At 40.3% G+C, this 26,027-nt stretch overlaps 1 protein-coding gene across 4 annotated transcripts in view; it reads right to left on the reverse strand.

The window, feature by feature from the left end:
- The window catches only part of LOC131462750 (RNA-binding Raly-like protein), a 103,810-nt gene extending 81,075 nt beyond the window's left edge, over nucleotides 1-22,735 (reverse strand). The window contains exons 1-2 of one of the 4 annotated variants that reach the window (XM_058634269.1): nucleotides 22,330-22,732; nucleotides 21,516-21,616 (exon numbers count right to left, since the gene is read on the reverse strand). The gene's annotated coding sequence lies outside the window, so the exon portion shown is untranslated. Of the gene's footprint in view, nucleotides 1-21,515 lie in introns of all 4 variants that reach the window. The other 3 variants (XM_058634275.1, XM_058634261.1, XM_058634252.1) reach the window with 3 other exon arrangements.
- Between the last annotated feature and the right edge of the window lie 3,292 nt (nucleotides 22,736-26,027).

Here is a 26,027-nt window from a genome sequence, read left to right on the forward strand (position 1 = left end):
TGTCAGGTCAAGTTGAAGAGATTAGGGCCAGCAGGTGAAATGGAAACATGCCAAGCTATTGATTCTATGGCATTGTTGGAGCTGTAAACAGCAGATTATTGGTGCAGCACCAATATCCAACCTTCATTTCAGGATGACGATCGATTCCGTATGTATTTGGCCTCTTTAGCCCTTTGCCTTGTTTTTCTAGCATCACATTTCTATCTATGTTACCCTGAGCATCTATCTTCAAAAAATAATTTACTATGGCAACAGTATTCTTGTCTTAGTTCTCTTTACCGACCTTTTTTAGTTCATTTTACTTTTAGAAAAAGTGATTTAGTTTCATGATTTTGAGCTAACCTCGTTTTTTTTTTTACCCAGTGCGATGTGCATCCTTTCAACTTGTTTTCTTATTTATGCATTTGTTTTCGTTCTAAGCGAAGTGATGGAAGGCTTGGATTGTGCCCAGTTTGTGCTCAAACGGGATTGTTAGAGCCTCAGAGCGGCTGGTCTCGATATGTGTGGGTTTTCGGAGCACATTTCCTTCTTCTTTCCAAGCCAAGATCTGTTCATCTTTGAATCAATACAATTGACACAGACAGATGAAGAGGTTAATCTGGCTTTTCTTGTAAAGATGCCGTATTGTGCGTGATTATATGCAGGGTGACTCATCCTAAATGAATATACTGCCATATATTACTGAGATGTAATCAGTTCATGTGAAATGTGAAAGCTGCAATGTGGCGTATTTGAGGTTTTGCACTAATAACATAAAATGTCATGCTCGTGTTCCATGTCTGAATGTGATGGTCATTTAAGATTTATGGTGTCATTTCTGTGAAAATTTAAGCAAATACTGAAACTGTACTGTTGCTGTATTTCCTTCTAAATTTGGGGAGAAGTTAAACGAGCTAGGTCATTGCACACATTTTTAAAATTATACTTCCTTCATATCAAACATATGCGTCAGTGAGTCATCGCCATGCTGCACCCCACGAACCGCAGCTATTCCAGACCCTGTGGTCATTTCTAGCAGCTGTATCCCTGTCTTTAGTTGCTTCATATCGTAATGGATGACATGAATCACTTCTTTCTGGGGATGTTTTGAAAAAAATAAATGAAAAATTGAACTGTACAATGTGCCATAAAGGGAAGGAAAGGGGAGGGTGTTAATGTTCATCCGAGTTTACCCACTAATGTCCATGGGGGGGAGGCGTGTGTTCATCAAAACCCAACTGTGTCTACAGATGCTACATTCTGCCGGTAATCAATATGAGAGCTGAAGTGCTCTGCCTTGTGCTGCTGGGTCATGTTTACAATACAGTGTGTGTACATACATGTATATAAATATACTATACACATGCATGTACAGCAGACACAGATCTTTAGTTGCATGGTGTAAAGAATTCTTTTTGAACGACAGTGAAGAAGTAGACACTCGGGCTGCTGGAGCTTCCCTGTGTTCACGTGAAGGTGAAAAAGACAACAACAACAATAATAATAATAATAATAATATGTATACACTGCAGTATATGTATGTATACGTGCACATTTTTGCTCAATTAATTTTCTTTCCACCAAGGATGGCTGTGATTTCTCGGATTAGCGTTGGGGTAAATAAATAAATAAATAACTCTGTTACTCCGGCAACAGCACACAATAACTCCTCCAAAAAAGGCTACGGCCCATGTGATGTCATTGAATACTGTACAATAGAGTGGCGTCCTCTTCCACTCTAATTTTTCAATCTCACCATTACCGGCTCCGTATTGATTAGCGTATATACCCAACCTAAGTGGCTGCTTTTGATAGAACATCAGCTAATTTTTTATTGATCCAATCTACCAGGTACCTTTTATAGAATGTTTCAGCTGATATTAGGGCTGACAGCTGCTATGATTTACGTCTAAATGTATAATGTAAGGACATGTAATCAGACCACAAATGAATCTTTGGAGAAAGTGAATTACCCTTTTTTTTTTTTTCTCTCCGTAATTGGGCCGTTGATTAAATTCAACGTAATTGAATGATGTAGCATTTAATCAAGACTGTTAGGTGAGATTTGCTTAAAAGCACATAGGATTAATTTAATCAATGTTTTATTTCTTTGAGTACACTCTTGATGAAGGCGTTACGCAAACCATGTCGTGGCGCACATACTGTATATAGGGTTAGATTTTGAAATATCGCATAGATGAGTAAAGTAGGAAATTTAACGATAAGTAGTAAATGTAAAAGAGTGTAATGGAAGCAAGGTGGTTAAGGTGGAAATGGAGGATGAGGGGAGGTGTGTGTCAACTTATGAGTGAAGCCGTACAGTGTCTGGTAAATATGGAATCACAATTGCAACCTTTAATCGGACTAAAGTCAGACAAGTTCTCATCAGTTCCCAGCTACAGGTACATTTCCTACATCGGCAACAAAGTACTGCAGAAAACCATCTTTTTCAAACACACTTAAAAGGTCAGTTGATGAAACTGGTGCTTAAAAAGTCGTATGGAGTAAAAAAAAATCAGACTTTTATTAGATCCCAATGTACAGCAAAGACCATGCAACGACAGATACAGAGGTTTCCAAGGTGCGAGAGAGAGAGAGAGAGAGACCACAAGCTCAGGCGGAGACAAAGACATTATAAAACCACAGTAACGTCTGCACCTCTGGTATTTATATGGTCATTTTTAGCTATATGGGATGGCGGAAATAGCCCCGGCTTTTCAGAATCCACGTTAGGAGCCCATGAAATATTTATGCGGCAAACAACAGTGTCATTATAATCAAACACAATACTGAGTACACAATGGCTGCAATCAAGCCACTTCTGTCTCTGTGTCAGTCAACCCAGGGAAAGGTTAAGTTCTCCTCCCACTCCACTCATTTCCGCAGACCTTTTCTGGGGCACTGCCTGAAACCCGGCAAAGTTTTGCAAAAGTCTACATATTTCCCAACACTTATTAAACCGTTCAAAATAAAATCAGCCTCGGGGGCTGTCTAAAAATAATTATCTGTGTGTGTGTGTGTGCACAAAGAAGGAGCCTTTAGCAGATTCTTCAGGAAAAAAAACAACAACAAAAAACGTAAGATGATGACACGTTCAAATATTTTACTATGACACTGGCACGCTGCCAAGCCAGGAGACGAGACTCGCGAGCACAACGAGGCCAGAGAAAGCCATCTTGAGAGCTGACATGGACTATTTCTGATGCCCTTTAGTGTCTCTTCCCTGCATGAGATGGCATGACTCAGCACAGTCTGCAAAAAATACTTGGCATTTTTATCTCAGTTTGCTGGAGAAATACAAACAGAATCCTCAATCGGGGCTGTAAAATATGCATCAGTACACTTGTAATATGGTTTTTGAGTGAGAGACTAAACAAAATGAAGCCGTTTATTTGTGCCATTATATTTTTCCACGAGAGGCTCAATATATACATTTGCTAATGACTGTCCCGGGGCAGATTATATGCCTTTTGTGACCCTGAAGGGGCAACTGCATTATGACTGTTTACTGCTCCATCTGCAGACTCAGTTTATCATATCTTCATGAGAGTAGGGTCTGTGCTACGACCTTGGTTGCTATGGCAACTGCCACTGGGGAATGGACCAGCCGGACCCTACTAATATCTCCACAGACCATCCGAGCCACTTTACTGTTGTTCTTATAAAGAATGTACATACAGTAGAGTGTGCAAAGAAGAAGTGAGAGAGGGGATGTCACTGCTTCGGTTTATCTTTTACTCTCTCTGAATGTGACGTCTGTCTAATAATGTTCATACTAATATAGAGTACCTAATTGTCTGGGTTCTTATTTGCAGCTAATCGGCTGCTGCATGAGTTTGTGGACTGACTGTGTTATGAGTCATTATGTTGATGCAGACTTAGTGCTCCTGTCTGTGCACCGTGTCCCCCACACTCTGTCCCCAGTAACGCTTACTCGTGCGCTAAACCGATCTGAGCTCATGTCATCTGTCACAAATCATATTTGTACACAAGGGCGTTACAACGGGAGCGCTTGATCGCTTTTTAATTTCTAATTACATCGGCGGCCAGACTGAGACCATTCAGAATCGGGGGTTTTACGACTTCTGTATGACCACTACTTATTGACATGAAGTGAAATGGACAAACTGACCTAACTACATAGACTTTATTATGAAAGATAATTAGATTTATTGATTTCGACGGTTTTACATCTTTAAAAAAAAAAAACTTGACTTAGTAAATAAAACATCCGAGCTGGAGTTTATAGAGAGCTAAGCAAAACTAGCTTGGGGGTTGTTTACCAGTGATGTAAGTGTAGCACAGGATACACTGAGAAGGAATGAGAAGACTAGCAGTGGAGGGAATAACAACAACAACAACAACAACAACAACAGGTGGAACTGTGGCAAAATGAATTTACACCAGCTGATTTAAATCCACTTTAAAAACACATCATTATGTCTCAGTCGTTGAAAGGTCCTGTACTTGACATGAGTATACAGGAATCCCAATTATCATCATCATTATCATATAACTATATAATTACAAGTGTAAAATCCCAGGCTCTTAAAGGCTGATGATGTCTCCACTGACTCAAGCTTTTGACCGGAATAGATGTATCCATTGAGTTTACATTACACATCTAAACCGTTTTGTCTCCTTATGTCATAGATTTGTATTTTTAATGAGAACATTTAGTCAAAACTATACAATTTTTAATTTAATGCTTACAAGGAAGATAGTTTAGCTATATAAGGGCAAACCAATCCTTTCAATCCTCGTGGTACATTTTTGAATGTGCTCTTGGTAATAAAACACTGCTCTGGGTAAAATAACCGACTATTAAGTGTCCGGAGAAAATGTAATGACCCTTCAGTTGATCTAAATGATTCCTCTCATGTTCTCAAGCTTTAAAACCTCTACTCTTAAGGATCATTCAGATGGTTCTTGTGACCACGTTAAAGAGGAAACAATCGGTTTCTTCAAATCTTTCCCCTCCTACTGTCACATTTACAATTACTGCCACATCACAGTCTGTATGTTAATTTACTCGGCAGCTTATGGCATAGCATGGAGACAACAGGTCTGAAGATAACAGCACCTCTATAGTAGATCTTCTCTATACTAGATGTTCATTTCATCCAACTAAAATCTACTTTTCAGGTTACTGCCTGTATAAACCCAGCATCCCCTTTCAAATGTGAAGGTTATGGATAAAAAAATATGACATTTAATGAGTTTTAGATGTGCTGCAAGGCCGTCGGGCAGATTTGGTTCAGTTAGTTACCCTCGTGCTTCTGAGATAATCAAACTTTTGGCGAAGAAGCCACAATAAACCAAAGTGCCCTGAAAGCTGCATTGGATCACATTTGGTGATTTGTGGTTGTTGTTAACGTTAATATTCTGCCTCTGTTTGGACTGTGTGAACAGATGTGATTATGAATATGCTGTGTCTGAAACTTCTTCACTGGCACTTCTGTGTTTTCAGTCAGTTTACTGTCGTCGTGCTGCTGTCGCCTTTACTGTATCTGTGGTGACATGAAGCTAATCATCAGGCAGCATTGCATCGAAACCCTGCGATATTGACAAACACACAACAGAGTCGTGTTACTCAGCATTGTGTCAGCTCATATGGAATCTAATAAACATTTAAGTGCAGCACTAAAGCTCTGATAACGGATCCAAAATCAGAAACTCTGTGTTTTTTATATCATCAAGCTCCAATTTAAAATTCACCCTGACAATGAAACCTTATGATATCGTATAATTTCCCTGCTCATGGCCAGTGCTTTATCCCCTTATCTGAACTGTACGCAGTGACCTTCCATTAGCTGCCAGCTCACTCCTGCAGTGCCTCTGAATGGAAAATTGCTTAAAACAGCTCCTTTGGTTTTGTGGAATTTTCCCACTAAGGCACGAGTGTCTGTGCAAACATTATCACAGTGACCTTTGCCTTAATTTTCCACCACTTTAAACCATGCGGTTTACTTTGATACATTCTAGTATCCACTCATAACTTTGCATGAAATAAATATAACATAACTAAAGAAATAAATGGTTTCAAAAGAGACTTAAGAAGCACGACGCTCTCCCTCCATCATCTCCAAACATAGATCGGGGCAACTTGTGAATTGCGGCTGCGTCACCTTCAACGTTTCATCCCTGCCGCTAAAGCCTGTCGCGACACCTGGCTTTAATGGCGTCTCGAGCCACTTTCAACTTTCCGACACCTGTGCCACTGGATCTGCGCGTCGGAATCAAAGGGGAGCAAGACCGGGCTTGCCACAAAAGAAAGACGGAATCCGGTTAGATGAGGCAGCTGAGGCCAGAGAGCGAGTGAAACAGGCAGCGGCACAGAGAGAAAGAGATGGTTTCTTTTGTGTTTGCATGAAAATGGGATGAAGTCAAATTGGTTTCTGTTTTGTCAATAGACGATAGATGGTGTATATATATAGATATATAGATGTAATAATGGACACTTTCCTTGAACTAAGGGTTGGCCACTAGAGGGCAAATCCACTAGTTTTAAAAATAAGTCAATTTGAAAGGAGGTCTATGGGAAATTTACCCTCTAGTTTTCACTTGATTTATAGACTTTCTGTCATTGTTTTTGAGCGGTTTGGTATTTCTGTCCCTTTGTCTGTTGGTTTTCATTCATTTTCTCACACATGACGGTTGCTGGAGCCAGTCCCCGGAGCCCTGGGCAGGTCACCAGTCCATTGTAGGGCAGAGACAAACAACCATTCACCCTTGTATTCACACAATTTAGAGTGTTCATTTAACCTCTGCATGTTTATGCCTCTTATTTTTATTTATTCTGCCTTTTATTTATTATTCTGTAAACAGCACTTTGGTCCACTGTGGTTGTTTTAAAGTGCAGTTTGGATTGGATTGGATGATTTTAGACTGTGGGAGGACACTGGAGAACCTAGAGCAAAATCAGTCAAACCCCTAGTTACTTCCCACATTCAAGAATAAGGTCTACAAAACACCAGCAAACATTTTCTCTAGTTCCAGATCTTCTTCAATAGAATATGAAGTCAATTTTGTAAATGATGTTTCCATTTTGAGGAAAATAGACACTACAATCAGCCATCAATCATAGGAGTGGACACCAGTGTGACTATAAACTGACATAGGCTTGAACCAGGACTTTTACAACTGTAAGACTCCATTCATATACACACACACACACATACTGTATATATATATATATATATGTGTGTATATACATATACACAGTTGCTGGAATTACATTTTGGCCCAACAATGACAGATGTTGCACTGCTTTTTAAAAAACCAACAACAATAAAAAAGAAATGTGAAAGATGAATCCCAGCTGCCAGCTATGAGAACTAACTTTGTTTTCACACTAAAACATTCACATGTAACTTGATTAATTACATCAGCTCACCAACAAGCATCTCCCATATGCTGCCGTATGGATCCCCCCCGTGATAAATTCATTACATCCAACGCAGTTAAACACTTAGGATTTGTTTGTCGTCATTGATTTTCCTCCATGAGCAGACGCTAAAATGAACCCATATTGGGCTAAATAGAGTTTCAACTCTTTGTTATCATTCGGCACAGAGAGGATGATGTTCCTGGATGCTGTAGTGGATGTTGGAGCTGGATGTTAGCACCTGGACCTGACCTATAGCACAGAAGAGGTGGTTTACGCGCAGATAAAGTGAAAGAGACAGAGAACTAAATAATCAGGCTGGAAGGACCCGGCAGTGAAGGTAATTACAGAATGAAAGGATGAGACATCCGTGTCTCTGGAGGTTTCTGGTGGGATCCCTGAGGCTGCAGTGATGCGTGGGTGGAAAGTGAGAATGAAGTGAAGCTATAGGTGAAGAAACTATAGGTGAAGGCCTGGGTCTTTTCACACTGTCTCATCTGTGGGCTCCTGCACTAACACACATGTGCTTCACAAGCCACATTTTTGCATCAGTAAACTGATTAGAACTTGCGTATACCGGATCTGTTTCGCTGGTAGCTTTGAATGTAATCTACAGTCTCCTAATGTTTTACCATTTGTTCATTATTAAAAATGTTAACCATATATAACATATGGGTTTTCTTATTGATGCCATTATCAGGCTACATTTAGCCACCCGTTTAGCATCAAATAGTAAATACACTTAATATTTTATTGTATTTTGGGTGAAATCTTTCAGAATCTGACACTTTTCAGATAAATAATATAAATGTCTTGTTTTCCTGTACCTAATTCATGATTTACTTATTGGTTTTATTATTAAATATTGTGCAAGGCTGATGTTAGTTTTTATTGGAAAACTTGATCATTTAGGCTTAATGAAAAATGCTGGTTTTCATGCCCTTTGTGGGTTACTTCTCCTTCATTATGTTGTAGTTTTCTTTTTTTTTAAAAATTCATTTAAATAAATACAAAGTTAAAAAACAACAACTTTATCCTGTTTTGATCTTACCTCAATCCTCTCCCTTCAGATTTCTGTGATCACAATATCAAGCTGTGACGTGAGATGATTCACCGAGTGCAGCGGCTCCATTTGTTTTGCCTTGTCTTTTGCATGGTTATGAAGTCTCCTCTGTGTTCGGCTTTCATCTGACCCTGCTCAGCCCCACAGTGCTGCTATAGTTTTCCTGAGATACTTACAAAATCCATACACGCCTTCAGCGCGGCAAACTCTCCCTCTGACCCATAAATCAGGGGAAACAATGGCAGCTGCAGGTTTGGCTTTTAACGCGTGGCCGTCCCCTGCACCCTCACATGCACGTTTGCATCCTGCATTCGTTTCATTCTCTCTCCGGCATTAATTGGAAACTGAAATTGCTTTTCAAATTGTTTCAACCTGCACTGACTGACCTAATTAATTCATTGATTACGCTCACTGGAAAGAAATCCCTGTCTAAATGATGTATGCAATTAATGTCATTTACATATGTAATGTGTCTGCCTGATTGCTAAATTATGTTTGTACTCCCCGCTGATGCCACTGACAGGTGTCTTTTACTGTGATACAGCGGCAGATGTCCTATAGCACATATGAATGGTGCAGTGCAAACAGAAACTGGGGCTCTATACCTGCAGCACAGAGCTGCGATGATGCAGCTCACAAGGACTCTGCATCAACTCCTGACAAATATATTCACTGTCATCGACTGACTTGTCAGCAACTGACAGAAAAAGGATTCTCTTTGCAGCTGGTTCCCTGCGGCAAGGGAAGTGAAAATACATAAAAATAAATAATAATACGAGAGCCTTGCCTCCATGGTAGCTATGTGGTGGTGACTATTTATCAGGATTTGTTAAAACAGGAAAAAGGTGCCCAAAAATGCTTTTAAGGATGTTGCTTTGAAGCTTTTATTTCTCCTTTTTTCTGCTTCACTAGATGTTACTCGGATATTATTTCATTGAATTTTCTATGAACATTCAACAACATTCTGAAATGAATAAACTGAAGGTATGTACACATTTCACCAAAACAGCACAGTGAGGAATAGTCTCACTATCAACAGGATGCTTTATTGCGAACACTTAGATGAGATGATTTTCAGGGACTTGTGACTTTTAGGTTCAAGTCAAAGTTGTGATTTGACCTGCATCTATTTGATGACACCAGCTGTCAATCACGCTGGTGTCCACTCATATGTGCCGTGTCTACCATCCGTATTCCTCTAAATGGTAAGGCTATTTACAAAATGGACCTAAAGGAGAGCTTAAACTAGCGATTTAGACCATTAACTCTTAAGGAAACTGTTTACTTTTGTTATAGATCAAGTGAAAAGTGGAAGCTAATTTTTCCCTTTCAAACCAGTGGAGTCGCCCCGCAGTGATTAAATGCTATTTCTTATGTTTTTATGTGATATAAGTGGAGCACTGTAGGCCACCTTGGAACTCGACTTATGGCGTGTTTCCACTAGCGCAACATGACTCGCCTCAGCACAGCGTGGCACGGTTATTTTGCTTTTCCATTAGCGATAGTACCTGGTACTTTCTTTACTACGTCATCAAAACGTGGTTTAATCTCCAACATATAGCAAGGAAATGTCTAAAATCTCATTATTTAACAGGGGAGTCTGTTGCATCACAAACCCTGCCGCTGTATTTCAGTTCAGTGACTGTGTCTGTGCTCTGGTCATGGAGGAACTAATCTTTTTTATTGATTCTAATGATTCAGTTACACTGAAAACAATTGCTTTACAAGTCATTAGTCACTAGTTTGTGTGTTGTATGTAAAACAAAGTCACGGCAGTTTCATGCAGCCGCGCTGTGATGACTCCGCCCACGTTGAGGAAGTACTATATTGTAAAAAAACAACCAAAATCTTGTAGAGTCGAGCTGAGGCAAGGTGAGCCCAGCCGAGGCAGTACTATTTCGTGGAAAAACATTATTAGACCCGACCTTGACGACTTGGGCTAAAACATTGACAACTTCAGGTTTAGCGTCTCAGTTACAACCCTGGATGATTTTGAATTTGTCCTCCGGTACGCTCAGATCTTCATCTGTATCTGTCATGAAGTCAACTCACCACCCTCCGATAATACATGACTGGGCCACTCAATGTTTACGGGGTGCTTTATATTAAATGAAAGGTGAGGTTTTAAATTAACAAGGCAGAAACCAGGAGTCCTGCCTTTGCCCGGCGATAAGATGTCGCCGGGCAATGGGCGATGTCTCACGATGTTTACTAGAAAAAAGTGGATGAAAACAGAAATAAAGGCTGTAATCGCTGCGCAGTATCAGCAAGAACAAACAGCAGTGAACTCCTTGATTTCCTCTGATGTCAAAACCTGGTGGAAAAAAAAAATCAATATGAAGAATGAAGCCTTATTTGCACAACGCCACCTGATATACTGTGGCTCACTGCAAGATGTCAACAAGCTTATTAATGTTTCAGGAGACGACTGCTTTTTGCGGCTAAGTGGGGGATTAAATGATGGCGGTTCTATTTTTACCCGTGAGCATGCGGGAGAGTAGAGATACAAGTTTTTTTTGTCTATGTGCATAATCAGATGGACATCTGCCAATCTCAGTCCGCCAAACAAGCGACCCTACACACAAACAACGCAGGTGGAATTTTCTGTAAACAACATGTAGGCAACATGGACCAGCTTTATTCGACCCGCAATAAAATAAAACATTATACAAATTAAGATTCCCAAACTTTCTGTGTGGGGACCCACTTTGTAAAGATGGCAAACAATCATGACCCAAATCTCAGTATCAACTGGGACCAGAGCAGAATTGTGCATAATTTTTGCGACTAATTTAGAGCCATTTCTGTGGCACATAATCATTTTGAACTGGTAAACAAATAATTACCTAGAGACGCTCAGTAATTACAACTCCATTTCATGGATGTTATTTAAAACGTACGCATGCATCTTTACTAAAAGGTTGGAAAATGTGGCAAATTTGTTTGGGCTAATCGGGTTTGGGTTTGGGAATCACTGCCTTAGATACACGTGATGCAGCAGCTTGACCATTGACCAATTACACTTGATATACGATGACTAAAATCAGTTTCCGCAAATGGTGATAGAATATTTACATTTTCTACTGCTGCATCTTCTGACAAAACGTGGCTTAACTAGGTCACACGGCAGAGTAGTGGCTAGCACTGTTGCCTCGCAGCAAGACAGTCGCCTGTTTGTATCCCCGTCTGGCCGAGGGGCCTTTGCATGTTCTCCCCTTGTGCACATGGGTTTTCCCAGAGTAATCCAGTTTCCTCCCACAGTCCAAAAACTGAAGTGAGTGAATGGTTGTGTGTGTGTTGGCCCTGTGACGTCCAGGGTTTACTCCAGCTTTCTGTGTCAGCTGGGATTGGCTCCACGTTCCCCACAATGCTCATGTGGAGGATAAAGCGGTCGACGATGAATGAATGGACATGGCACAGCTTCTTTTTTGAAAGCTGCAGGCCGTGCATTGTCCATATAAGTTAACCTGTTACCACTAAAATAAATTAAAGTGATCGTTCACCGCTGCTCTTTCACTCTGGGTGTCTTGTTACATCAAACTCTTTTTCCTGCTCTGTTTTCAACTCAGGTGTTTTTGTTAAGGATGATTCTTGAATATTACATGTTACACCTCATTCTATTGCATAACAATATACTGCAATCCCAATCGAAAACATTGAATGACTGTGGTTCATAAGGAAGGTTGACAGATTTGGCAAATTACATACTGTAAATAAGATGCTGCACAAACACATACATCTCTGTCCCTTTGTTTTATTTTCATAGACACGTTATGAATGGGTATTTTTTGCACTTCAGCAACAGGTGGAGCTTGAAAGTGTCCTGTCATCATGAGAATTATCACAATATCACAAGGTGACGATAATAACAGTATTTATGATAAATATCCATAGACAAAGTGACAAAGAGAGAGAGAAGAAGCATTAAATGACCTTGGATGAAGTTCCCTGTTTTGCTGCCTTTCTTGACGGAAAAGTATCCACACTGACATGTCAGTCACAGTCATTTTTTATCCGTCTATAATATATTATTAACACATAGCCACCGCAGACAATCGTTTTTCATCTCTATTTATGAGAGGGGTCCTGAGGCTTTTTAGTTTCAGAATCATTCCGCATTTCCAACTGCTGTCGCCGTGGTTTAAAGTGCTAAAAGGGTTACCTGGTATCTGGCGCCACAGTCCAGCATGCCAAAATAAAACATAAACACAGTTTGCAGCCCGCAGATGAAAATGTATTTTGTGAATATAATAGCTGTTATCAGTGAAGCCAGTATTTCAATTTAAAACGTTCCCTTAATCTCTGATGACACGTCGTCGTCATTTTATGCTTTAATATAATAAATTTTCTACATATATCACCTTTAAAGATCCATTTGAGATTGTGTTGTCATTATTCAATTGTGTTGCCCTTTATCTCCTTTATCTAAGCCAGCGTGACCCTCTGGAGAAGAATGTTGTGATAAACCAAAAGATGAAATGGTAATGAAAGTTTATAAAGACAGAAAATGGTGGATGCTGGGTTACTTTTTTCCAGCTTGGTATGAGTTTACGAAAGTCCACGAAGGCAGGCAGCATTTAAGCGACTACAAGTAAAATGCTCTAAATGAAAAAGCCTCAAGTCTGTCCATATGCTGCAGTCAGTTAAGGATTCCCTGTCAGGCTCAATCAGAGTTTGAATGTGGAGCGGAATACATTTTCACCATCACCAACCCTGTCTGTCCCCGACTCCCGGTGAGTGAACCGTTTGTGGAGAGAAACATAAAAGGTTTGCTCGCTGGACATGTTTTTGCCCTCGGGGGTACACAAACTCAATAGCTAGCTGGCTAGCCGGCTAGCCCTCTATACTTGAGTGCACCTGTGCTTTCCCGGTGGCAGACACGGAAAATTGAGGTCATGATCCTCATGAGTATGTGAGTCAAGATGCCTCAGTGTTGAAATATCTCTCTTTTCTCTCAGCTCCAGGTTCCATCCCCTTGATATATCCACTCCGAGTTTGATATACAGTATGTTATATATTACATATTTACATATGGAGTGCAAGAACAGGACGTCGAGTCTTCTCTATTCCACACTTTTTTTTTCTGGTTTCTGCTGCTCTGTCGTTATCATTCTGTGGGAATGGATTGCCAGAATGTTTGTTTAATGCCTTTTAAATTAAATCAATACCTAGATAAATATGCACAAGGGTAAGGATACTTTCCACAGTCACTTTAATTTCCCTCATTAAATGGAGAGCACCGGCAGGACATTAATGTAAGTACACTCGATTTATCAGAATAAAGCACCTTAAAAACACTGTAATGCAATAAAGGGAGCGTCTCACCCCCAGTATTCGAAATCTATGGGTGGATTAGGGTTTGGTATCAGGAGCAATAACTGTGCGGAGCTGCTCAAACCAACCAACCTTCTACTCTTTGAAGTGAAGTGCAGGCTAGGATCTCTGATTTTTAAACTTTAAATCTCTGCCTCATGAATGTCCGTGCAAAGGCATGTAATAAGACTCAGAGAACCTAAAGAAACACAGCCGGATTCAAATGTCGCCTCTTTGTATTACATTTGTGTCTCTTTGAAGTAACCTTGTAATGTTGCTTTGCTTCGTTACCCATTTGTATCACTCTGTAGTCGCTTTGCATAACTTTGTGTGGAGTTTGTATCAGTTTGTAACCGTTTTGCATTCAGTTTGTGTCTCTTTTGAGGTGAATTTGCGAGTTGCGGTGACTTCGCTTGACTTTTGTCATCGGTCTGCATCTCGTTAGTCACTTCACGTCGGTCCGTGGTCTGTTTGCATCTCTTTGTAGTCGCTTTGTCTCCTCGTTGTCATTTTGTGGTCACTTTACATCTCTTTGTAGTCGCTTTGTCTCCTCGTTGTCATTTTGTGGTCACTTTACATCTCTTTGTAGTCGCTTTATACATCTTTCAGGTTTTTTTTTTTTTTCATTATGTCATTGGAGATTTGTGTTTCTTTGTCGTCACTTTACATCTCTTTGTAGTCGCTTTGTCTCCTCGTTGTCATTTTGTCGTCACTTTACATCTCTTTGTAGTTAGTCTGTGTCTCTTTGTACAGTAAAATGTGTAAGCAAATGTCTTCAAACATGCCAACTTCCCCGTCGATAATGACGAAACAGCAGAATAGGCTGCCACTTTGTTGACTCTTATATCTGCATCTGCTGCGACATGAGAATGCAAAATATTATGTTAATTTGACTACAGAAGAGACTAATGAGAGCTGCAGTCAGGTGCAGTGAGAAAATCAGTTACAATCACTCCAAATCGGTATCATGATATTGGAAAAAAAAAGTCAAAAATTCTGCATTTCTACTTCAGTCTCTTTGCAGCCAATTGGCGTCTCTTTGGAGTCATGGTGAATCTCATTACAGCAACGTTGCAGTCATTTCTCTGCCCATTGTAGTCCCTTTGTGTCTTTTTGGAGCCAGTCTGAGTCTCTTTATGGTCATTTGGAAGTTGAAGTTAATGCTTGTTGTTGCAAAGTCAAAAAGTGAGGCTGCCAGGAGGCCACCTTTTGCCATTTCTTCTTTGGTGTTTTACAGTAGTTGTAATCCATGGTAATGTCACGTCATTGCCTCCTTCTTCTCCTCCCTTTGCGCGTCATATCAACTGTACTGTATGTCCTTCCAGCTCCCTTCAAAACTGCATTAAGATGAAATAACTCTACTGTGCTTCTGAAACGCATCTGTAGTCAAACAATGTTTAGGATGCCAATAAACCTTTCAGGCCAGTTGTCAGTGTACAGCACAGTGTTTCATGTCTGTTGAGACTGTTGTGGTGTCGCTGTCAGTGGAGCCACACTGGTCCTGAGCAGGTGACAGACAGCTGAGGCCAGTGGGACGTCAGTGAGAACAGCTGATCCCTGCAGAACCAGCCTGGATCTGACCCAGATGAGGATGCTCCTCTGTAATCGGCCTCCCTGAGGTAATCTAAACAGGACATTATCTGCTCCGCTGCTTCTCTGCAGTATCTGGAGGCCTCTGACGACACCTGCTCTGGAAGCTCCTCGTGCTGCTCCTCTGCCTCTGTTTTTATTTCCGTAACTTCTCTCTCGCAAACACCAGATATCTGCAAAGCAGGCATCTAAGTGGCTGTCTGTCTGAGCCTGCGTCTCCCTCATGAGTGACACTGTGTTCTGACTTTCTATTTTTAAAATACACTCAGTGATTGTCCCCGTGCACTAACTGCCATTAAGAATTATGAAGCATCAAACCGAAATGATCCAATATATTAGATGTTTCTTATGCACACAGTTCCTACACTTATTATCATCGTGCCCGGGTCACTTCTAAATTGCCAGTTGCGCTCGCTTTGCATCTCAATGTTAAATTAAGTGTTTGCCATGTAGGTTGTTTCCGCGATAATCTAATTTCAAGGACAAGCAGTTTTAAGATCAGCGAATTGACCCCTAGACCCATCGTGTTGTTTTCATATTTGATCTTTCTCATTAATTACGTTTTTAATTGTTCTTTTGGTAATTACAGATGTGTTTGTGTCTGACGGTACATGTTGTGCTGTGTGTTTGGGGCTTGTTGTATATTTCAGAGAGATAAAGGCAAAGTTTCACAGCATATGACAAGGAAAAGTGTTTTTTTTATACTCTAAATAGTAGAACTCTAAGAGTTGTTTGTCAAGGATTTCCTACTTATCTTAGTCTTAAAGCTTATACTGAATGATGGAAAAAGAGTACGAGAGACATTTTAGTGAGCTAATCAAAAACAGTGATTCCCAAAGAATGGGTCAGAGCCCACGGATGGGTCATAGAACAGATTTTTGGGGTGTCCACAAACAAATTTGCACAATTTGTCTGTATATTTTTAAATAACACACACACACTTAAGTTGTAGTTAATGATTTGTTTACCAATGCATTGGACTCTCTTTAAAAAGTGTGTCTTTAAAAAGAAAGTTTGGGAACACACAGGTATGAGGCAACAAAGGTGAAGAGGTTAAAAAAGTACAACAAGAAAGATAAAGTTTGTTGATAATGAGTCCAAGTGCGTAAAAGTATAATTTGTCCTCCCGTCCAACCCCATGTTGTTTTATCACAAAGTTATGTTCACTTATGCTCCTTTTATGCAAGTTTTTATTACATCGTCGTTGTGGCAATATCGTTGGTTTCTGCCAAAACATCTCAGTGTTATTGCCACAAATCTGCATATATGTATATTTTTTTTATCAAAAAGCAGCAAGTCATCTTTAGTACAGTCATTTTCCCGCTTCAACTTCAGCAATGACTCTGTGCAGACGGATGGAAAAAAAACAACCATGTGATACGCCAAAGAAAAGCTAAGTGTGATACAACAATGAGTCACAATGACAGATCACAAATAAAATAAAATGGCAGGAGAATGTGGGGGGGAAACAACCCCAGGAGCTGCCAATCTGAATCCATCCTGGATCCTCTGTGATGCCACTGTTGTATAGATTTTGATATGTTAACTGGACTTGAAAATAAAAAGGTCTGGCCCGGATTGAGTTTGTTGGATCAATATCTAAACACTGAGCTGACAAAATAATGAAACGACTTTAAACTCTCCCTTTAGTAAACAGTTTCAGTAGATCTCTGCCAAAGTCAGATGTGGGGACATCTGAAATCCATCGTTCTCTGCAGGTTCAGGTTCCGCCTTATCAGCCCGAACCGTATTTCTTCTAAAAATAGAAAAAGTAATTCCTGTGTGAACTTGTTTGCTTCTGATAAGGAGAAAAATTGGCCGCGATTGGGGCTTAATTTATCCGTTTTTTGGACTGTACTGACACTGCTGTGAGTTTATCTTTTACACAAACACTTGCACACACACACACACACACCAACTCTCGTTTTCTACTCAAAGGTCAAAATGAAGTCTTGTCATTTACTCTAAATGCACTGATTTCTAACTTCTCTCATTGGCTCCTATTGGCACAATGATTTAAGATCAAGGGTTAATGAAACACAGCGAAAGCACAACATAGTCGAAAACCTTAAAAATGACACCGAGGTCCCCCGCATGTCATTGTATGAGGCTCATTTAGGTGACGCACAGTAACTCAAATGACTCGCATAATAGACACTGGAAAGTCATTCAGCCTGACCCTATTCTTCAAATATGGGTTTAATTGCCCAGAATATGAAGTGTTAGATCCGCTCACTTATCAAATTAACAGCTCAGAAAAGGACAGTAAAGTGCTTAACGCTTCTTTCACCGGAACGAGTCTTAGCAAAAAAAGGTGAGCTGTTTGTCTGTTGAAGAGGAAAGAGAGCAGGGAGAGAGGAGAGTGCACTTTTCCATTCATTCGGATGGAAACATAATCATATATATATATGTATATTGACGGATGACGCTGCAGAACAGTTTTTCTGTTTGTCATCACAAACATGGATTAAGAAAGTGGGTATCAGGAGTCACACAATGATGATTAATGTTACGTTTCAGTAAGAATGTTGCAAGAAAAGCAGATACTTGCATATATGCATTATATAATTACATGCACTAATACGTGATTATCACTTTCAGGACAAAGATACAGCAGGTGTTACCAGTGACATTAATTAACGTTGCAACTCCAGGTTTAAGAGAGTCAGACCCTGCTATTGTTTGCTAAGTGAAAGAGAGGAAGACACACTAATGACTTAAATACTAAACACTTTCTGAAGTTAAAGTATCTAGGTATTGCCGCGCACATATTTATTGTATTTTCTGGTTGAATTCTAATGATGAACTGAACTATTTTTTACACAGCACTGTAGCTACAGGAGAAATAATAAGGAAACCATGTTTTTTTTTTTTCCTTTACGTCAAGCTGTGCCTTTGATTAGTTACACTGATCTACAGCGTTAATTTGAGTGTAAAGTTAAAACTGACCAGCTGGCCTTTTGGCTTTACTTAATCAGGTCATAAAAGGCCATTTTACCACAAAAAACTGTCCACGTGTGTGTGTACATATGTGATAGAACGCTTAGAACCCTTAAGTACTTTCAGTCGAAATATCTTTCACTCTCCTTTCCTACTGTTCTGACTGAGGTGTGATGTCGGTTGTCGTATCTCTCTCCCTCTTATTTTGGTCTGAACAGCATGCAGCATGGGCTCATTTGACTAATCTACGCAGAGGAAGCGGCCTGTTAAAGGCGCATATGTGTCTCTCGCGTGCGTCTATATACAGTACGTGCTAAAAACAACATCCACGGATAATTACACATCACGTGTGTGGCAGATACGACGCGCGGCACGTTAATTATGCTTCCGTTCGTGCAGCTCAGCCATGCCGAAAGTGTTGTTCATGAGTAGATTCCAGTGAAAGCACCGGTGTAAACACAGATAGCACTCAGACGAGTCCCCCCCACGCCATTGCACGCACGCATGTGAAAAGTGTGTACGACTTGTCCCCGCGTGATGTTTTATTCATGGCAGCAGACGTATAGCCACGCGTGAGTGTATCATATTTCACCGTGCATCTCCTGTGCCAGTCTGTTTTGGCCCAGATAACAGGAAACCATGCCTGGAGGGGAGACGCAACACCGCAGGACGTAATAGAAGCTATCACACCGCTCGGCAGGAGAGACGTCCGGGAGCCTCATGCTGTGGCAGAAACACCTCTCGACTCCGGGGCGAGAAGGTGTGCTGTTGGTGTGTTGTGATGCAGCACACTGAGGTTTGGAGAAGCAGGAGGGGAAATGTTTGATTGATTGAAACGTGAAAACGTCTTGGTTTCTGACTGAATGAGCAGTAGTCTGATTGTATTTCATGCCATTATGATTGGGTTTAAAAATGTAATATTTACTGAAGGACATCACATTTCAGACCAAATGAATGACTTTTACTGCTGTCAAAACTGGTCAAGTTTGACATGATATAAGGGTTAATGTTGTTGATGTTACTATTCTGTCTCTGTTTGCACTTGTTGTATGCTTCATCTGAGAACAATAACTGTCAGACCTGACTGAGGGAGTGTTTGTGTATATACAGCAGCAGCACAGGGCTGGGTGGAGACGAGGAATAACTGTTGTTGTTGTTGTTTGTTGTTTACTTCACTATAGTGCAACGTCGCCGCCATCTGTCATGAAATGCAGCACTGGAATGTTGCCCAGGTGACACATGATCGTAACACTGCTATACTGACAAGGCTTGATTAGCATTGACGGTGTTTTGTATGTCACAGAGGTTTGTTTGTATTTATAAAGTAGCACGTTGTAATTAAAACTTAAACATGTTTGTTTCTTCTTTTTATTCAGAACGTAGACTTTATTTAAAAATGGAATTGTCTTCAGTTTGAATGACAACAGCTGTCAACCACAACATAGTGTGCAAAATCAACATTATGTTCTATTGAAGAAGCCCTGAATCTGGGGATTGAGACAATTTTCTCCCCAGAAAATTGTTAACTGAAGCTGAGTCATTCCCTAGTGATATGTTATTTCCTATAGGCTTTACACTGCAAAACAAAAGACTATATGTCCATTTGTATATACACTCATGCTCCAGACTGGAGCTCCACTACTGATGCACTACCTGTTGTCAGCACTGACCTGACATCCAACCCCTTTTCTGCATATTTATCTTGACATAAAATCTCACCCACACTGCCGTCTTATTATTAATTTATACAGAAATAATGACATTATGACGCTTTTGGAAGACACGCCAGCCTTATTAGGGGGGAGTTTATTAAATGTAGGAAAGTTTTCCCATAATTGCTCTTGTACCAAGTTATCTCAGGGGGCCGCCTTTCAGATTGGGTCCCCTGTCGATTGCCTGTCTTCCTTGCTTACCCTATTGTAACACTCCTGACATCGGAATCTAATTGCTGGATTGAATGCCTTTACTTCTCTCCTTAATAACCTACAGACTCACCGATAAAGTCGCATGTTCTCCTGAACTCATCCCTGCGGTACTGTAAATACCACAAAACGCTGACTGTAAAGACGCCTCCACGATTGGACCCCGCGTTATTGTTTCCTAATTGTCTCACAGCTTTTTAAAATAAACATTCAAACTCCCCCCGCGTGGCTTTTTCATCTGCGTCTGCTTTATGGCCCGTGTAGATTTAGCAGTAGACAGGGAAATCAATGCCTGTTAACAGCTTCTCAATACATGATAAAATGTGGAACCTCAATTGCCCTAATTAGTTTGCCTTTTATTAAAAATGTCTGTGGTGATAGTCCATCTCACCACATTACAGTAAATTGCACTGATTCTGATCTTTGATGGCAGCCTCTTTAATGACACCGCGACTTAACAGCCTTTTACTCACACTTAATGGTCCAGCCTCAAATATTTTATAGGGCTGAAATACGACTGTGTTCCCTTAAACTTGATACATATGGATTGAAACGAAGCAGAGTAACGGGATCCGGGTGCACGAGCTGAACTCTTTAATTAAAAGAGAGAAGCTAATATTGAAACAACACAGAGAGATGATTCAGTTTAGTGGAGAAAGAGTCTAAAATGACTCAGGTCTGTATAAACGAATGAATATAAGGTCTGTGCATGTCACACAGCAGTATAACAAGACACATAATACAGTATTCTATTGACTGATTGCAAGTTTGTAATTGCATGCAGCACAAAATAAGATTTCATCGATGAATCAATAAGTGAGGCACTTAGATTTGACTTTTTTTCCCCCTAATTGTTATTTCCCCCACACATTCTAAAGCACATGTAAGCCACTGCAGTTTAAAGACATTGGCTGCAGGCGTGGATATGGTTATTTCTGCTTGTCTGAGTCGATATATGGATGGAGCTTGGGTTACTTTATGTGTGGGAAATCATTTAAGTTGTAAGAGTGCATCCTTCCACAGGGACCTGAATGTAGCTACTTACATTCATTCACCAGCTGCTGCTGCTGCGATGGCGTAAAGGTTGTTGAACTCACAAGTGACCAAAGCAGCCTTTGGGTGTTTGATTTCAATTCCTTGCTCTTGAGCAGTTTTAATGAAGAATTGCGCATAGGTTGATCACATAAGGTGGAAATACAGCCTCTCTAATGAGCAATAACAGGTCAGCCACAGGTGCATATGTTCTGTCACCTTATTCTTTATTGTAAATAAACACAAACGTGTCATTTTTTTTTGGTCCACTCTCGTCATAAGAGCCTACCTGCAAAAGGGAAAATGTCTGTTCATCCTCGTTGATACAGAAAACAAAAACGCATTGAACTGCCCCAAGAATCAAAACTCCCCTCGTCCACCCAGCATCATCTAGTTAAAAAAAAAAAAGAAAAAAAGAAAAAAAAACACCATCCAAAAATACTCCAGCAAATACACCAGCAAAAGTATAATGAGATCGGGAAAAAAAGAAAGACAGAGAGAGATGAACACAAAAAAGAAAAAAAACAACAAACCTGTGAGATCGGCTGCAAGAAAAGTATCACGTTAAAACGTCACGTCAAAAATGACTCCGGTTTGTTTTGCTCATTTTCTCACAAAGAAAAGAGGAACAAAGTAAAAGCAAGGATTCGACCGGTGAGATTCACCGAGACATCAAAATCACAAAACTCGAAAGGCAACAAACAACACTGCAAAATGCAAACCAAAGCATAGCAACAGCAAAAGTCGACAGAAAACAAACACAAAAATTAAAAATAAAAACAAAAATCTTCCAAAACCACCAATAAATGTTGTGAAAAATCTCAACACTGACAAAACCTGCTTGGTTTCGACCCTCGAAACAAAACTGCAAGCAAGGAAAAGCCTCCTCAAGACCGACAAGGTACCCGTTTACCCTCTTGGCACTCTCGATCAGAATAACTGCATGCTAAAAACTTGAAGCCTGGGATGTGGAAAAACGCTCAAAACCACCATGTCAACGCTCAATTCAAACACCAGCAAAAGGAGGAAAAATAAAAAAAAGGAGGGGGCAATTAAAAAGACAAAAATATGCTTACAAAAAAAGCCAGTGGAAATGTACTCACCGAGCGGGAGTAAAATGTTGCAATAAAAATGTGATATGGCTCAAAATACAGTATGGCGGTGCGAGCCGAAATGCTGTGCCTTTTCTCTCTAGATCTCAGCCTCCGGTTCTGTCATGTGACTGATTCAGCCCCGGCTTCCAGCAATAAGAGCCCAGTGTTGAACAGCTGACGCTGAGCGCTCTCCTAACGGCTTAGCTCGCTCCAAAAGTCAAAAGAGGTGGTGTTGGTGGAGTCCTTATCATCCCACAGTTATGACTGAGCTGCTTGTGTGTGTTTTTGTGTTCTTCTCTCTCTCTCGCTCTCTTTTTCTGTTTTAAAGATACGGCGCTCGCTCGCTCACTCACTCACTCGGTGGCAGCGTCACGGCAGCTTCCACATCCACGCACACACGCGTCCATTTGATGAGTGTGGAAGGAGACGCGAGGCTTTTTATACGCCGCATGTTTCCCCTCTTATGAGAAATTAGGGGGACGGGTTGGGGGTGGAGGAGGTAAAGGAGGCGGAGGAGGGTGGTGGTTAAAAAAATGGAGAGCGGGGGGGGGGGTTACGTACAACAGTTTAAGAAACTGCATCGCCCTCGGAATAGCACGCATCCCGAAGCACGAATCGTGTCATTCCGTTAAGGTCGCATCACAACTGTCCATGGTCCTGAAACAGAATGCTGTGTGAGGGAATGCAAGCATGCCAACAGTAACAGTAAACACTAGTGATACCACAGAGCTCTGTCCGTGGTGCTGAAGCAGCATGCACTGACTGTACAGCCAGTATCAATGACATCAGGAATCACTGTCCGTGGTGCTGAAGCACGATACTGGTACATGCATACATATACAGTTAGTATCAGTGATATCATGAAGCGCTGTCCGTGGTGCTGATGCATAATGTGATACACAGCATCAGGAGTCACATGACAGTGCTGTCCATGGTGCTGAAGCAGGATGAGTACAAACAATCATATGTGTTTAGTTTGTAGTGATTATCTATCTATCTATCTATCTATCTATCTATCTATCTATCTATCTATCTATCTCTCTCAAGGACTGGTCCATTGCCATGTAAACAAAGACGTATTAGGGGTATTAGGTTTTGAGGGAGTAGTGAATCACATAAACAATGATAATGACAATGTCAAATTTTAAAAACTGAAATAGTGACATGCATTGTCAAAACACATTGTTAATTTATCATTAGACATAAAAAGAAAATTAATGGTACCTGTCCATGGTGCTGAATATGCTTCAGAACAAAAACAAAGAAGGTAGTATAACCTTTAGCTTGCAGTTCTGAATCTGTTGTTACTTATGTTATATTGTCAGTTCCAGCTTTGTCCATGCCAGTAAGACATTTTTAACTATTTGGGCACTTTTACAGTATGAGGATACTGTGGTCAGGTGGTATATATAAGTACACAGAATATTGAGTAGTTCTTTAACAAAATACAACAGACTGAGTGCACACAGTCTAGACACAGTATTCATGACTCCAAACTGAAAGAACATCAAGCACTATTTCCAAAAATAAATAGGCATTATAATTTCCCTGAAGTTTTTCGTCTCTGTCCGCGGTCCCGAAACAAAAATGCTTTCACTCCTTACTCCATTTGCCTGATGACACCTCAGCTCTTTAAAAGTCACCATGCATGTTTATTTACCGCGTTTGTTCCTCAGCTTTTTATAGGTCACGTTGACTTCATTGCACTTACACTCATCCCCCGGTAAAAACCACTTCCTCCCCCTGTCATTTGTTAAATAAATACACCTGAGAAATATAGGTTGTTGCCAATTGCGCCAGACAGGAAAGTAATAATGCGTTATTGATGCATTAGCGTCTGACTGCAGTTGTCAGACGGAATTCGGTACAAGTTCCTGTAACACACACAGCGCCAGAGACAACTGTCACCATTCATTCATCATAACTGCGGCCGGTGCACTGTTTCTACCTTAAGCACTGTCTAATTTAATTTACTTTTCAGATCACATCCAAGCCTCTGGGAGGCACAATGTAAAATGCTTTACGGTCTCTGAAGGAAACATTAGGTGTCCAATAACAGTGATCAAAGTTGGCCTGCAGCTAAATCTAGCAGCTTTATCACTGATTGTGTTTACCTCTTTCACTTAGCCATCAGTGTGTGTTAAGCTGTTTTAGAAACACACTGATCTTTATTTATTTATTTTTTTTTACCTCATTTGGTGTGATATGTCAACAGTGTCACAGCATGTTGGTCTTCACACCCATAAAATTCGCTTGACAGTCAGAGTGTTGCTGCGCACGACAAGTCAGAGTGTAATTATCGATGCCTGAGGGTGTTCATGACCTGACTCACTGTCAGCGAGGTGATTGGCGACGCTGCAAAAGGTCTGACTCGAAAGAATTTGGACGGTAAATAGAGGGAGTTGGGTTCCAACACGTGGGCAGAGCAAAGGTGGCAAACAAAATGACACAATTAGGCCACAGCCAGCCTAAATACACCTAATCCAATCCCACATGATAAACTATGACTAATGCAGGATTTGTTTCTCACAAACAAGTCAGTTGGCTTCAGATCAACTTCTGAATGACTCATTAAATTAATTGTCTTTGATACTTTGATAATCAACCAACTAGCATGAGTGCATTTTTTTAATATATAAAACAAGTTATATGAATTTTCAGCTTCTTATATTAATATTTCCTGGTTTCCTTGCTCTATATGACAAATACATTTGTGGGCAGTCATCACATCATTATTTTCAGGTTTGGGAAACACTGATCAACATTTTCTGACATTTAGAATAAAATATTCAGTAGATTAATAGTAAGTTATGGAAATAATTATTTGCAGCCCAATTAGTTTGATTGAAAATGTTCTCAATCATATCAATGTCAATGTCAGACAATTACGTTAGAAAACTTTTGACAGCGCCAAACCGGTTTCACAATCCCAACTAGTGCAAAATCCAAACAATTTGTACATGTTGTACATGCTGAGTCAGCACAAAGAATTAGATATTATGAAGCCACTGTATGGTAATCTGTAATTTTTTACAAAAATGTTAATTTCTGTACTTTCTGAATACTATTCTGAGACTATTCTGACTTACTATGTATGTAAAGAGCCTGGAGATAATGCATGATTGTTGATTTGATGTTCATGTACATTCCTCTTGCTTTTGGTTCCTACCTGCCCATGTTCACGGGGGAAACAGTTGAAGTTGCACATGTGAAGGAGAGAGAAATAAAGAAAAACCCTGTAACCTGTGTATAACCCAGAGAACGCTACCATCCAGAAATCAGGGTTATACCAACAAGCTGAAAGGGAAACCCAGTCTCACAGCAAAGCGTGTAATTGTGCCGCCGGGCCACATGACTCAGCATGATGATGTGACGCCTGTGCTTGTGGAGGTAAACGCCAGTATTTAGCAGGAATATCGACTGGGGGGGGTGACGATTTAACTCCATGCCAACAAGTTTCAACAAAAGAGAGGAAAACAGTCGGTGGCAGTCAGTGCTTCCGAAACTCCCGGGGTACAGAGGTTAAAATATGTGGCTGTTATTTCTCTTCTTTTAAATCATTCATGGCTTTTTATTAAAAAAGTTTTAGATTGCCTGGTAGAGAGTTCTTTAACTACTATTAAAGTTGAACAAGTAAACTCAACATTAAAAGAGTTTTATCGGTAGTTTTGCAGCCAATATATATAATATATGTTGTCATTGGATTA

Source organism: Solea solea, chromosome 1 (assembly GCF_958295425.1).
Source record: "Solea solea chromosome 1, fSolSol10.1, whole genome shotgun sequence".
NCBI classification, from domain to species: Eukaryota; Metazoa; Chordata; class Actinopteri; order Pleuronectiformes; family Soleidae; genus Solea; species Solea solea.